Here is a 12,174-nt window from a genome sequence, read left to right on the forward strand (position 1 = left end):
GCATTACTGATTAACGTCATCCGTTTGGGCGTTCTACGCAGTCTCCACCCCTTGGGGTCCATTGGTTTCCGAATAATTATAACTAGTGCGATTGGCTAGCCTACCAATCATTCCTATTTGAGTGTACCTAAGGTATTTAAATAACTTTTTAACCTTCCACGCCTCGAATATTACATGCTACTCAGTTGTCAAAGCATGGTTAATACAATGTGTTAAAAAATAAAATGTGACAATTTTATATTTTGCAACAACTGCTCACCGAGCGCATGTGTAGTAAAATGGCGAGTTTGCGCAGGCGCATTAAGAAGTTCCGCTTGCCTCTTGGAGCACGTGAAATGGCGGGCGGGAGACAGCGGCGAACCTACAGCGCCTGCGTAGTGGCGGGAGTCGTGCCCCGTTTTGCGCAGCCGTAGTGGGCGGAGAAAGGGTCTGGTCCCAGGATTGGTCGCGCAGGCGCAGGGAAGGATCCGTTTTGGCGGGCGGTTGGCGTTGCGCAGAAGGCGGTGGCAGAGGTGCCTTGCGGTCCGGCCTCACCGCAGAGGAACAGGCAAGACATTGGTGTGAGTGATCGGTCTCGATCCTGGGTAAGTGGCGGATAGTCTTGCCTACCTACACGAGGTCTTGAACCGACTCCAGTTGGGCCCGTTATTGTGCGAAATGAATGGACCGCGGGGTGGGGGCTAGTGAAGGGGGAGCAGTGAGTCCGGCCAACCAATGGGAGAACAGGGGCGGGATGTTTTAATCTCTGTAGGTTCTGTGGAGCTTTGCAGCCGAATAGTTTGACTGGCGAGTGTATAGGCCAATTGGGTCTGCTTTTAGGTGCCGACTGATCGGTCCTTGGACCATCAGAGGCGGGTTTTCCCCTCCTGAGCAGCGTCTCACCGAGCCAATGAGCCCGAAGCGCGCGGTAGGTCGGGCTCCGCCAAGAGGCCGCTTTGACTCCAATGGGGAATGCGGGAGTTGAGCGGTTAAATGGATGGACCAAATCTGGAGCGAACCTACGGAGAGTACTTGGCCAGATCATCCAGTCAGCGCTCCAAAAAGACGGAGGTCCTTAGATATTGGGATGATGAGGAAGGGGATTCAATACCTGTGATGGTGCGTCAAGGTGGATATTTTATCCACAGTGACTTCTGTAACGAAGCTTTTAGGCCTCCATCCCATAAGCCTCCCTTATAGGGAAACTATACGTTTGCTTATGTATACCGCGAGTTGGCATTACCCCCCCACTTCGGTACATGTCAACATCCACTATAGGTTTTGGGGGGAGCAAGGAAGAACTTTTGCCTTTGAGAACTAGTTTTTTTTTAGGAAGACTGAGTTGAAATGTTAGGACGAATAGGATAAATCTCTAGAAAGGCGCCCGGGAAAAAATCTACGTAATAATCCATGTTTCCACGGATAACTTGATATTTTTAAACCCATAGAAAAAGTTTTGGAAAGCTACATACCCAAGTGAATTACCATTAGGCATATAGTGGTGAGATCGGGACAGATTGAATCTCTAATGTTTAAATCTTTGCATGGATGATAATTTATGATTAAAATTAAATTAAAAATCAACGGATTTTTGTGTTTCCTTTAATAATCACGTACTTCTCACTGCCATTCTCGTTACACCTTTAAAAAGTGCTGTTTTTACACGAACTAAGGTGGTTCTTGGTATAGAAGTGTAAATAAAAACAAGGTACCTTTGTGAGTGCTTAGTACCTGCTAGGCATCATGCTAAGTACTTTACAGGCATTATCCATGTTCCCAATACCTTTATTGTAGTCTCTTCTTTGAGGAACTTTTCCCACCATGTATATCTCTTCCTTTACACCGTTAAACAGTTTCTGAGCCCCTCTTTCAGCTATTCCTTTGAGGATGTCTGAATTTGGGTAAGAAGGAAGCTGCTTAAGGAAGGTTATTTTTAGGGTGATGGGGACAGGAGGGCTCATCTATCACCTGGATTATTCCATTGCCTTTTGGTTTTACTTTCTTCAAAGTGTTTATTTTATATGCAGTCCATCACCTGTTGGTAATGCCCATTCTGCGTATTCCAAGATTTTTAGTAAAGTACAGACATTTACATTTTGGCTGTATCAGAATATGTACTGTTCTGTTTATTGGTTTATTTATGGTCAAAGGATAAATGCTTAAATACTATAGTAAATTCAACTACATATGAAGTACTCTTATGATGAGACTTTTCTGACATAAATTATAGGTGCTTTTAGCTGAGCTTCTAATGAACAGAGGAGATATGTTCTCTGGCATTTGGAAAAGGACAAACCTATTTCATATTTGGTTGTAAACTATTTGTAGGTATGCTAATAATGTAACTGTTAGTTTGTAATAACTAAAGGGATATAGGTTTGAAATGAATAGTCTTGATCTACAGGGTTTCCCAACCTCAGCACTATTGACATTTCTGGCAGGATAAATGCATCTCACCTCCCCCTACCCCAATCTATGACAATCAAAATGTTTCCAGACAATGCCAGATGTCCTAGGAGAGTGTTGTGGAGCAAAATCTCCCTCAGTTGAAAAACACTGTTTAAACTGACAGTTTTTAGAGTTGATTATCTTGTCAGAATCTTTTACCAGTTGGAAATTAGATAGAGGGAGAAGATGGGTGAAGTGTTTAGGAAGTGGCTTTTGTTAAATGGATCACTAAATCTTAATGATTATCTCTTCAAATATAGTGTGATTCTTGTTCCATTGGATAAAAGGAAAATTTCATCAAGGTTTTTACTATTTCTTGCAATTTAAACATGTTTGATTGCATCTTATGTTTGTTTGGCTTCCTAAAATAATGGCACATATGTTTTTTAAGAAGGTAGACTTGGCTCAGAAACTTTTTAAATTTCACCTGACTTAAGCTCCTTTCCTTTACTGGTATTCTTTTGGTTCAGTGTCTCAAACTTTTTTTGACCTTGACCCTGCACAAGAAATACATTTTATCCTGACTTGTATACACATTGAAACAAGTTTCACTATATAAATAAATACTGCAAAGCACTGTTGATAAGTTTGCATCTACAGTACACTATTTCATTTTCTTAAAAATGCAAGTCATTTTCTGCCGAACCAATTTCACAGCTGTTCACAGATCCACAGTTTAGAGCAGCGGTCCCCAACCTTTTTGGCACTAGGGACCCGTGCTATGAGAATCTAATGTCTGATGATCGGAGGTGAGGCTGAGGCTGTGATGCTAGCCCCTGCAAATACGGGTGAAGCTTCGCTCATTGTCCCCCTGCTCATCTCCTGCTGTGTAGCCCAGTTTCTAATAGGCAGTGGACCAGTACCGGTCTGCAGCCCAGGGGTTGCAGACCCCTGGTTTAGAGAAAAAAGGAAAACAACTGATCTTTAGAATAGGTAACCAAATTATGCCACCTTAGATTAATTACTCTAGGCATGGATTCCTCCCATCTCTAGCCCCAGCTACTTGGATTTATAAAATTAATCTGTGAACCCCGTATTTGATGTCTTTGATATATTTTCATTTGAAAGTTTCAGGATTTGAACATAGAGTTGTTGGTTTACTGTGGTGTGCAATCAAAAATTGCTTGTTTTATTGTGAATTATCTGACAATGTTATAATTAGTAGGTCTGGTGAACATTTCTCTGGTGGGGAAATTTTGGTGCGTAATTTTTCATTGAAAGTTCTCACTTTAAACTTTTTTTTCTTACCTTTGGGGAACCTGGATTGGTTGTTAGCAAGCCAAAATGTTGAGCTTGTGTTACAAAAATTAAATTTCAAGCACCTGTGCTTAGGCCTTAGAGGCATGTTATTGCAGCCAAACCTAAAAGGGAAAATAACACATCTTCCCTAAAAACCAATCACTAGAAAGCTTCTATGATTGAGGAAAGAGAAAAAACATACCTCTGAAGTGACTGAATTTTTATGTCTAGGAAAGTTTTGATAATTTTTAGAGCCCTTACAGCTCTAGAAAAGAAAGGTATCCAGGGTACAAAGGTTTCTGAGGAAGACTAGTATTTTTAGCTTTTATTGAGATATTTTATTTAACCACATAGCATGATTTATATATCTTATTAGAATAGTCCATTTAACAACCCCTGGTAAAGCATTTCTTTCCTTTTTTGTCTTTTACTTGGTCTATTTTTATTCCCATTCACCTTATATGAAATTGGGCCTAAACTTGTGTGCTGTGGATATTAATTTTAAAAGTAGTAAATTATGGTGTGAGATCTCACTTGTAACTGTCTCAGTATGGCTGTTCTTTACACATTGTTATTTATGAACTTGGACTCTGGGCAATCATCTCCCCTCTCCCCCCCAAAAAAATAAACTTTGATTTTTCTTCCTTTCTTATAGAAGATGGCTTTAGCTGATCATTGTACTAATGGGAAGGAGTCCAGGTCATCCTGAGAAGAGTTGGCTTGTGCAGAGTCCGAGACGCAGATTTGTTGGATTTCTGTAAGCCTCTTGAAGTCACATACTCATTTCTGATGACAACTTTACACTTGTGTTGGCAGAACACCCACAGTGACAACTGTTGCCTGTGTTTAGTCTGCCCAGGAGCTCTACCAGCTAGCGTGTTTGGGGGAAACCTACACTGTTCTTAGCAGCAATGTAAATATTAAACCTTTCTGAGTATGTCTTCTCATATTTACCGGTATTTTTTGGGTAAATTAAATCCTGTGATTGCCTTATTTTTCCCTTTGAAATGAAGGATTGGAGGTTTCGGGCAGTCTTTGGGTCACATGAAGCACAATTCTTTTTGAGTCAGTAATCGGTTTTATATATGTTTAGTTTATGATTTTCAAAATTTTATTTTCTCCATTTATTAGTTTCTGTGGCTGCTGTAACAAATTATCACAAACTTGGTGGCAGCAAACAACAGGAATTTATTCTCTCACAATTCTGGAGGCCAGAAGTCTGTAATTAAGGTGTTGACCCCCGTCTGGAGGTTCTAGGGGAGAGTCCCTTCCTTGCCTCTTTCAGCTTCTGGTGGTCATGAGCCTCATCTCGTTGCCTCATCTCTCTCTGCTCTGTCTTCACATTCTCCTCTCCTCTGTGTATTGGTCTCAAAATTCCTTTTGCCTCTCATAAGAATACATGTGATTGCATTTAAGGTTCACCCAGATAATTCAGGATAAATTTCTCCTTTCACATCTTTTAATCATATCATTTGCCATGTGAGGTAATATTCACATGTTCGAGAGATTAGGACATGTATATATCTTGGGGGGCCATCATTCTGACCAGTACACCTTGATTCTCTAACTCCTATCCAAATAAATATTACCTAATTCAAAAGAAAAGGTTACTTTAGAAAATGAAAGGCAAATGGAGGAAAAAAAGGCTCAGGAAACCTGGGTTCCTATTCTGCCATTAACTAGCGATATAGTAACCTTGAGTGATCCATTTGCCCTCTTTGGTCCTTAGTTTCTTCATCTTACGTGGATGGAATTGTATAGGTGATAGCTAACAGCCTTCTAGACCTAACACTTTCAAGAAGTGACTCTCAAAATATCCTGGAGTTTGTTTTTGAACTCAGTAATTTTAAATGCAAATCAAGAACTCATTCTAGTATTTTGGGCCAGTGTAGTTCTTTGATGGTCTTACCTAGGAGTTGAGAGAAAGAAGACTGAGTTGTTGGCTGCTTGTTAAGTCTCTGGTGTATTAACACAGGGTAACAAACTGTACTTGTTAATTTTGTGTGATTTTTCTAAAAAGAGTGTAATGGACTGACTAGCTAGGCCATTTTCCACTATCATCTGGACTTCCTTTCCAGTAAATGTAGTTCATCAAAATTAAACACTGAGATTATTCCATCTGAAAGAAACTAGGTCATGGACCTAGTTTAAAAATTTTTCACATGTAGTCAATCTTATTCTTGAAACTTACTGAGTGCCTGTTTCATAGTGCTGTATTGCTAGGAAGGACACTAGAAAGCATGTGATTAAGATGGTGGTGTTAAGAGAACTATTTTGAGATCAAGTTTTATAACACACACATTGTTTCTTCCATGCACAAGAGGAACCAAATTGAATTCAAGTATTTTTCTGATTGTAATCTATATTTCTTAGTATAAAGCAAATTCATATCTGAGCCAGCGGGCATAATTATGTCGGAATAAAATGCCCTGTGCTAAAGAGGTCAACCAACAGCCTGGGAAACCTTGTTTGGTTTCTGAAGCAAATCCTTGAACTCCATGTGCCTCATTTCTCATCCTTAAATCAGTAAGACTCACCTCACACGAAGTTGTGGAGTGTAATATACTGCTAATTTGCTCAGTATTTCACAATAAATTATATCTAAGGATCTGATAAAACATAGTCAAACCTCATTTATGTGAGTGCTTAGAGACAAGCATAGATGAAACTTAGAGATAGTTCAGAAAATTCATTAAAGTTATTTTTATCTTCCTCTATCATCCAACATTTTGCCTTCTGTTTCTTGTATATTTTCCAGAGTGTTTTCTTGCATAAGAGACGTGAGATAGGTAGGGGAAATAGCTAATACCTGGTTAGATGATAAAGAGATCATGTTCATCAAGAGGACACAACAATCCTAAATTTTACACAAGTAATAAAGCTTCAAAATATATGAAAGAAAAAAATGATAGAACTGAAATATATACATCTGCAATTGTAGTAAACAACACACTTTCAAGTAACCCATGGATCAAAGAAGAGATCACAAAGAAAATTAGAAAATGTTTGAACTGAGCAAAAATGATAACATGGTATATCGAAATTTGTGGGATGTAATAAGGTAGTACTTAGCAATTTATAGTATTAAATGCTTCAATTATAAAAGCAAAAAGGTCTAAAGTTAGTGACTTATGTTTCTGTCTTAAGTACTTAGAAAAAGAAGAGCAAATTAAATCCAAAGTAAGCAGAAGAAAGGAATCAGTAATGGTAAAAGCAGTAAGTAGTTGATGAAGTATGAAACAAAAAATAATAGAGAAAAATCAATAAAACTGAAAGTTGGTGTTTTGAGATCAATAAAATTAATAAACCAAGCAAAGCTGATCAGGAAAAAAAGATGAATTACTAATATCAGAAATAAGAGAAGGCATATTACGTCTGATCCTAGAGACATTAAAATGGTAATAAGAGGATATTATGAACAATCCAGTCAGTGTCTTAGATGAAATGAATCACCTCCATGAAAAGACAAACTACCAAAGCTCACTTCAGAAGAAATATAGAACCTCACTAGCCCTATATCTATTAAGGAAATAGAATTTGTAGTTAAAAACCTTCCCACAAAGAAAAGTACAGGCCCAGATGGCTTCACTAGTGAAAACATTTACCAAAGCATTTGTTATTTTTAATTTCATCTGCTATCAGATACTTAACTTTTATTTGCTTCACATTTTAAAAATATTTTCTAGTTTTATTATTATTATTATTTCTCATAGCAGACCTATGAGATAAATGGGGCAAATAACTTAACACCCTTCAGGTTAAGTGAACTGTCCAGTTTTACCTTTCAGTGATCTAGTTGTGACGGGACCTACATTTCTTTATTCCTAGTCCCAATCGTGCCACTATTAACAAGTTGTGCCTTTAAGAAGCTGTTTTTTGTAACAATTTTGGGAGAAAGAGCTACCCACTGACCTAACTAAGGAGAAACTTAAAATTCTCAGCCATTAAGTTGAAGACTGGGCTAGATTCAGTGCCCATGCAGTGCCTGTCCCTTAGGAAGCCCTCAATAAATATCTCATAACCAACCTAACAATTTTAGAGCAAGGATCAGAATTACTACTTTATCTGATACAGGATTTGAATTTGGATTGTAGTTGGACACTGGACAAAGAGTCAGAAACATCTTATTTGTCTTAAGTAACATCACCATGCTCAGTGGAAGAGCTGGGTGGTCTGAGATTGGCTATCCCTTTAGCCATTTATCTGATGGTGGCCTTTCTTTGCATTTAACTATCAATATATCTGAAGTATAGAGCATACTTTTATGATACTGTGGCATAGTAACTCACACATAAATGTCAATAGAGACACTTGGAAAGACCTACAAGGTTCAATAATTTCTGGTGTGGGTTTATTTCTCCTGTCATCACCCATTATGTATTTTTTTACAGCTTTTAAATTGCCACAGAGAGAAATTGGTCAGGATCATAATAGATGGCCAAGGAGCTACCAAGGATACTATACTATTGTATAGGATGGAAAAAAGTTCAATACTGGCTTGATTTTATTTATCTAAATTGTAGGCTATGACTTCAATATAATTCATGTTGCAAATACACCAAGGTAATGGCATAGCACAAAATTATGCCATATGTTGAAGGAATGCCTTCTTTTACACCCTCAAGTTTTATAGTCTGAGACACCTTTCTTATTCTAATTATATAATTTTTTGTCAGCATGTATTAATCAGATTTTAGCATATTGATTTAAATTCTAATACCGTCTCAACAATTAAATCAGATATTTTAGAGATTTAGTTTATGGTTATGCAAATTAATTTTTATGTCTCTTAAATGTCTTCACTAAACTTAGATTATGAGAGAACATAAATTGTCTGGCATAGTAGAAGCTCTTCCTTAAAATAGAGGATTTGATGAAATGACCTGAGGGGGCCTCTATGACCCTTAAGCTGCTGATGTCCAAAATCTGCAAACTAGATGATGCTAGGGTAAGCACCAGTCTTCATTTTATGGCTGTTGAAAAATGCTTTATGACCATAATGTTTTTTGGGGGGTTGACACTTTAGTTCTCTTTTAACCCTGACATATTTTGTGAACATGTTCTGCCAAAGTCGTATGTAAAAATCTAAGATTCATGGTAATATACTCAAACATTGCTATTAACCATTTTTCTTAAGATTTATTTATGGTGAAATCGCCAGGTTCTTCATGAAAGGTGATAGGCTCTACTAGTTCATACTTCAACACATTTAATTAAGAGAGGAGAGGGTATGAGATTAACACCCACCTGAGGCTGTGGTGCCTTGAGATGAGTTCAGTGCATTCCAAGGATAGAGTTGTTGGAAAGCACCACCTGGAAAACATTTGCCAAATTCTACTTTCTCATAAATCTTGGAACAATTGGATATCTAACCTCTTGTCCAGTGATGGTTTAAGTGTGCTGTAACTGAATTTAAAGAAGCCTGCCACTTGAGAGAAGAAATTAAGTAGATTTTAATACAGGAAAAAAACATCCCATATAAGATTATTATTTTGTGGATTGTGATCTGGTAATGAGATATCAAGAATTTGAATGTTACTGCTAAATATACCAGTGAACCAGACTTATAACTTTAAGCAGTTCTGAGAATTGCTTTAGTGCACATTCATATTTTTTAATAGTGGTCAAAGCTTGGAGGACAGTAAAGCTAAGTGAAATTTATAAGGCAGCCTCTCTGTGATGTACATGTCTTAATCTTAAAGAACAAAAGACCCTTTACTCCCTTGCTCACTGAAGCAGGAGTGTTGGATAATCAACAAACAGGGTTCTTTGCCCCAGAATCATTCTGTGACTGGTTGAAGCAGTGCCTTGGCCTTATTTTTAAAAGATCACAAACTGGAGCTGTGCTAGCCAAAGGGAGCACATTTCTTCTCTGCACTATTAATAAAGTTTGTGTTGTTAATGATAGGAGTGTTAATGACCACAGTTAATCTTCCTTCTCAACTCTTTCCTAATCCAGTCTCTTAAATGAACATTTAAAAAGCTTTTAACTCCTCCTGAATTGGATGCTCATGGCTTCGGTGGAAGTGGAGTGATAGTTATCAGCCCATTTAACAAAACTTAAGACAGCCTGGACAGCTGTAATGTGCATCTCTATGCTGCATTTTTGTTAAAATGCCACATGGCTAATACTTTGGAAATCATAAATCTAATAGAAGAAAACATCTTTATAGAGGATATTTTAGTTTTATGCAATATGGGATATAAACCTAAACCACTGGTACTATATCCTTAAAGAGCAAAGAACACAGACCTGATTAAAATGGTTTTGTAAATTAAAATGGTTTTATAAATTTGGTTTCTTTTCATCTGTTTTTCTTACAATATGGCTAGATGGAGGACACTTTCAAGACAGTGCTATAGCTGACAATTTAATCTTCACTGAAACCACTGGCTTTCCCCAAGGGCCTTAGAGGCGGGGAATGGGAATTTCTCAAGCCTGGACCTACCAAAGTCACCCATCAGTGGCATATTTAATTAGTAAACATGGTAGGGAGCTTTGCATATGCCCTCACCCTTTCCTACAGTCTTTAAAATGGCTTCTTTCTGGAGGATTTTGCTTTCTTAGTGGGCTTATAGAATTTGTATTGAAACTCTAAAATGAAGAAAGAGCTTATTGATTATGCATATTAACATTTGGCCTGACTGTCACTTCGAGATAGTTCAGTGGGTGGTTCAGTGAGGCAACTTACCAGTTATTTTCCATGACTTTTTAAATAATACAAAGAAAGCTTAGAGAAAGATTTAGAATTATGTTCTATATATGCTTTTGCTTATAAATAGTGATGAAAATAAAATGTGTTACACCAAGATCTAAGAAAAGACACCCAGACAGCTGGCAGTAAAAAGTAGTAACTGGCGGAACTAGGCAGACAGACACCAGAGACCCCGTAGGGATGGCTCTGGTGTCTGGTGTTGATTGGTTAGTGCAAATCGTTAACCACGATCTGTTGTTCTGGATTTTCTGCAGCTTTCTGTAATGCCCTCTCTGTAATTTCTGGGGGCTGGCACTTTTAACCCGTTTTTTCTAAAGCTGACTTCTCAACAGATCCCTGGTTTAGGTGTCCTGTATCCCTCCCCCTGCCCCCCACCCCGTACACACAGAGGCCTGTTAGGTGAACTTGCCTTGTATCATTGATATGAAGGGTTGGTGGGGTCTGCTCTTTCCTTGTGTCCTTAGGGACAGTTAAATTGCCAGAATCTATCTGTAGTTGTTAGTTGTGGATGCCTTTACTAGAGAGTTCCTACGGATGTTAAAGAAAGGGTTGAGAGCTGTTAGGCCTGAAAGATTCCAGAAACTGGAGAAGCTGGCTCACCCCTTCCTATGGAGATTTCTATACGGATAAGGTTGCACTCAGAGGCTTATTCTCTCTTCAGCTCCACCATGGTATCTGGGATTCTACTTCAATCACTCCATCATCCTGCCAGCCATGTCTCATTTCTCATACTGGTACGTTCCCTCCTCCCAAGCTTAACATGAACCACCAGTCTTGATGCTTTATCTGGTCCAGGCTCTAGCCCTTAAATTGTCCATCTGGCTTTGTGTTTCATCTGACCCTAATACACTGGGTCGCGCTGTCTAAAAGAGAATTATGTCCCCTCCGATGTCTGAGTGCATTTCTCATTTCTTACTGCTGCTCCTGAGCAGATCTGTAACTTCAAGGTTAAGATAAGACACATTCCATCAGAACTATGTCGTCATCCTTGCCAGCTTCTGATCTGTGACTGTCCAGGAGATTTACAAGACAATTGCATGCCATTCTTTACAGAGTATTATGGTTGGACTCTGACTCCTGGCATCAGGCCCAATTTGATTTGTCAGCTGTTATAAAACCCATTTCCCAAAGAATAAGGGACCTCAGCCATGTGCCGTTTAGGCAATTCTTAAGAGTAGGAAGAAGGGAATTGATTTTGCTCTTTCTTCCCTGAATAGGGTTTTAGGAAGAGGTGAACTCCAGAATGTTTTTGTTCCTTTCTTCCTTAAATTCACTTTTTTTTTTTTAATGGAAAGTCAGTGTCATTAAAGTGTTAGTGTTGCTCTCATTATTTCCTGTCCTTTATCTCTTCACAGAATTACTATTAGTCTTTTCATTTGGCCATCTCCAGTGCCTTTCTGAATTTTAAGGCATTTGAGTAAGTATTTTACCCTTAAGAGAGAACGGACCTGCCTATTCTCTGAAGGTTTATTAGTTTACCATTACATAATTAACAAAGACACTCTTCTTTCTTGCTGTCTGCTAACATGTTGAGGTGCGGGAGTTACTGCATGTAATATGGTTTAATGGCTTAGGAATTTGGAAGGTCACATTTCCTGCCGTTGTTGTATTCAGCCCTATAATATTTTTACAAAAGCTTCTCTTTAGGGGATTGAACAGCTCTGGTTTCAACATAAACTCACTTTTTCCCTAGGAGGTAGGCAGTGGGGATTTATTTGGCCCATTTTAGTGATTCCGGAGTTAGATCTAAAATTTATTTACTCAGGATCACACTTGGCAAGTTAATCACAGA

General features: G+C 38.4%; 1 protein-coding gene across 3 annotated transcripts in view; it reads left to right on the forward strand.

Moving 5' to 3' along the window:
- Positions 1-427: 427 nt before the first annotated feature.
- Positions 428-12,174, forward strand: part of CBX5 (chromobox 5) — a 33,146-nt gene continuing 21,399 nt past the window's right edge. The window contains exons 1-2 of one of the 3 annotated variants that reach the window (XM_039862170.1): positions 428-584; positions 4,322-4,423. The gene's annotated coding sequence lies outside the window, so the exon portion shown is untranslated. The other 2 variants (XM_039862171.1, XM_039862175.1) reach the window with 2 other exon arrangements.

Source organism: Pteropus medius, unplaced genomic scaffold (assembly GCF_902729225.1).
Source record: "Pteropus medius unplaced genomic scaffold, Ma_sr-lr_union100, whole genome shotgun sequence".
NCBI classification, from domain to species: Eukaryota; Metazoa; Chordata; class Mammalia; order Chiroptera; family Pteropodidae; genus Pteropus; species Pteropus medius.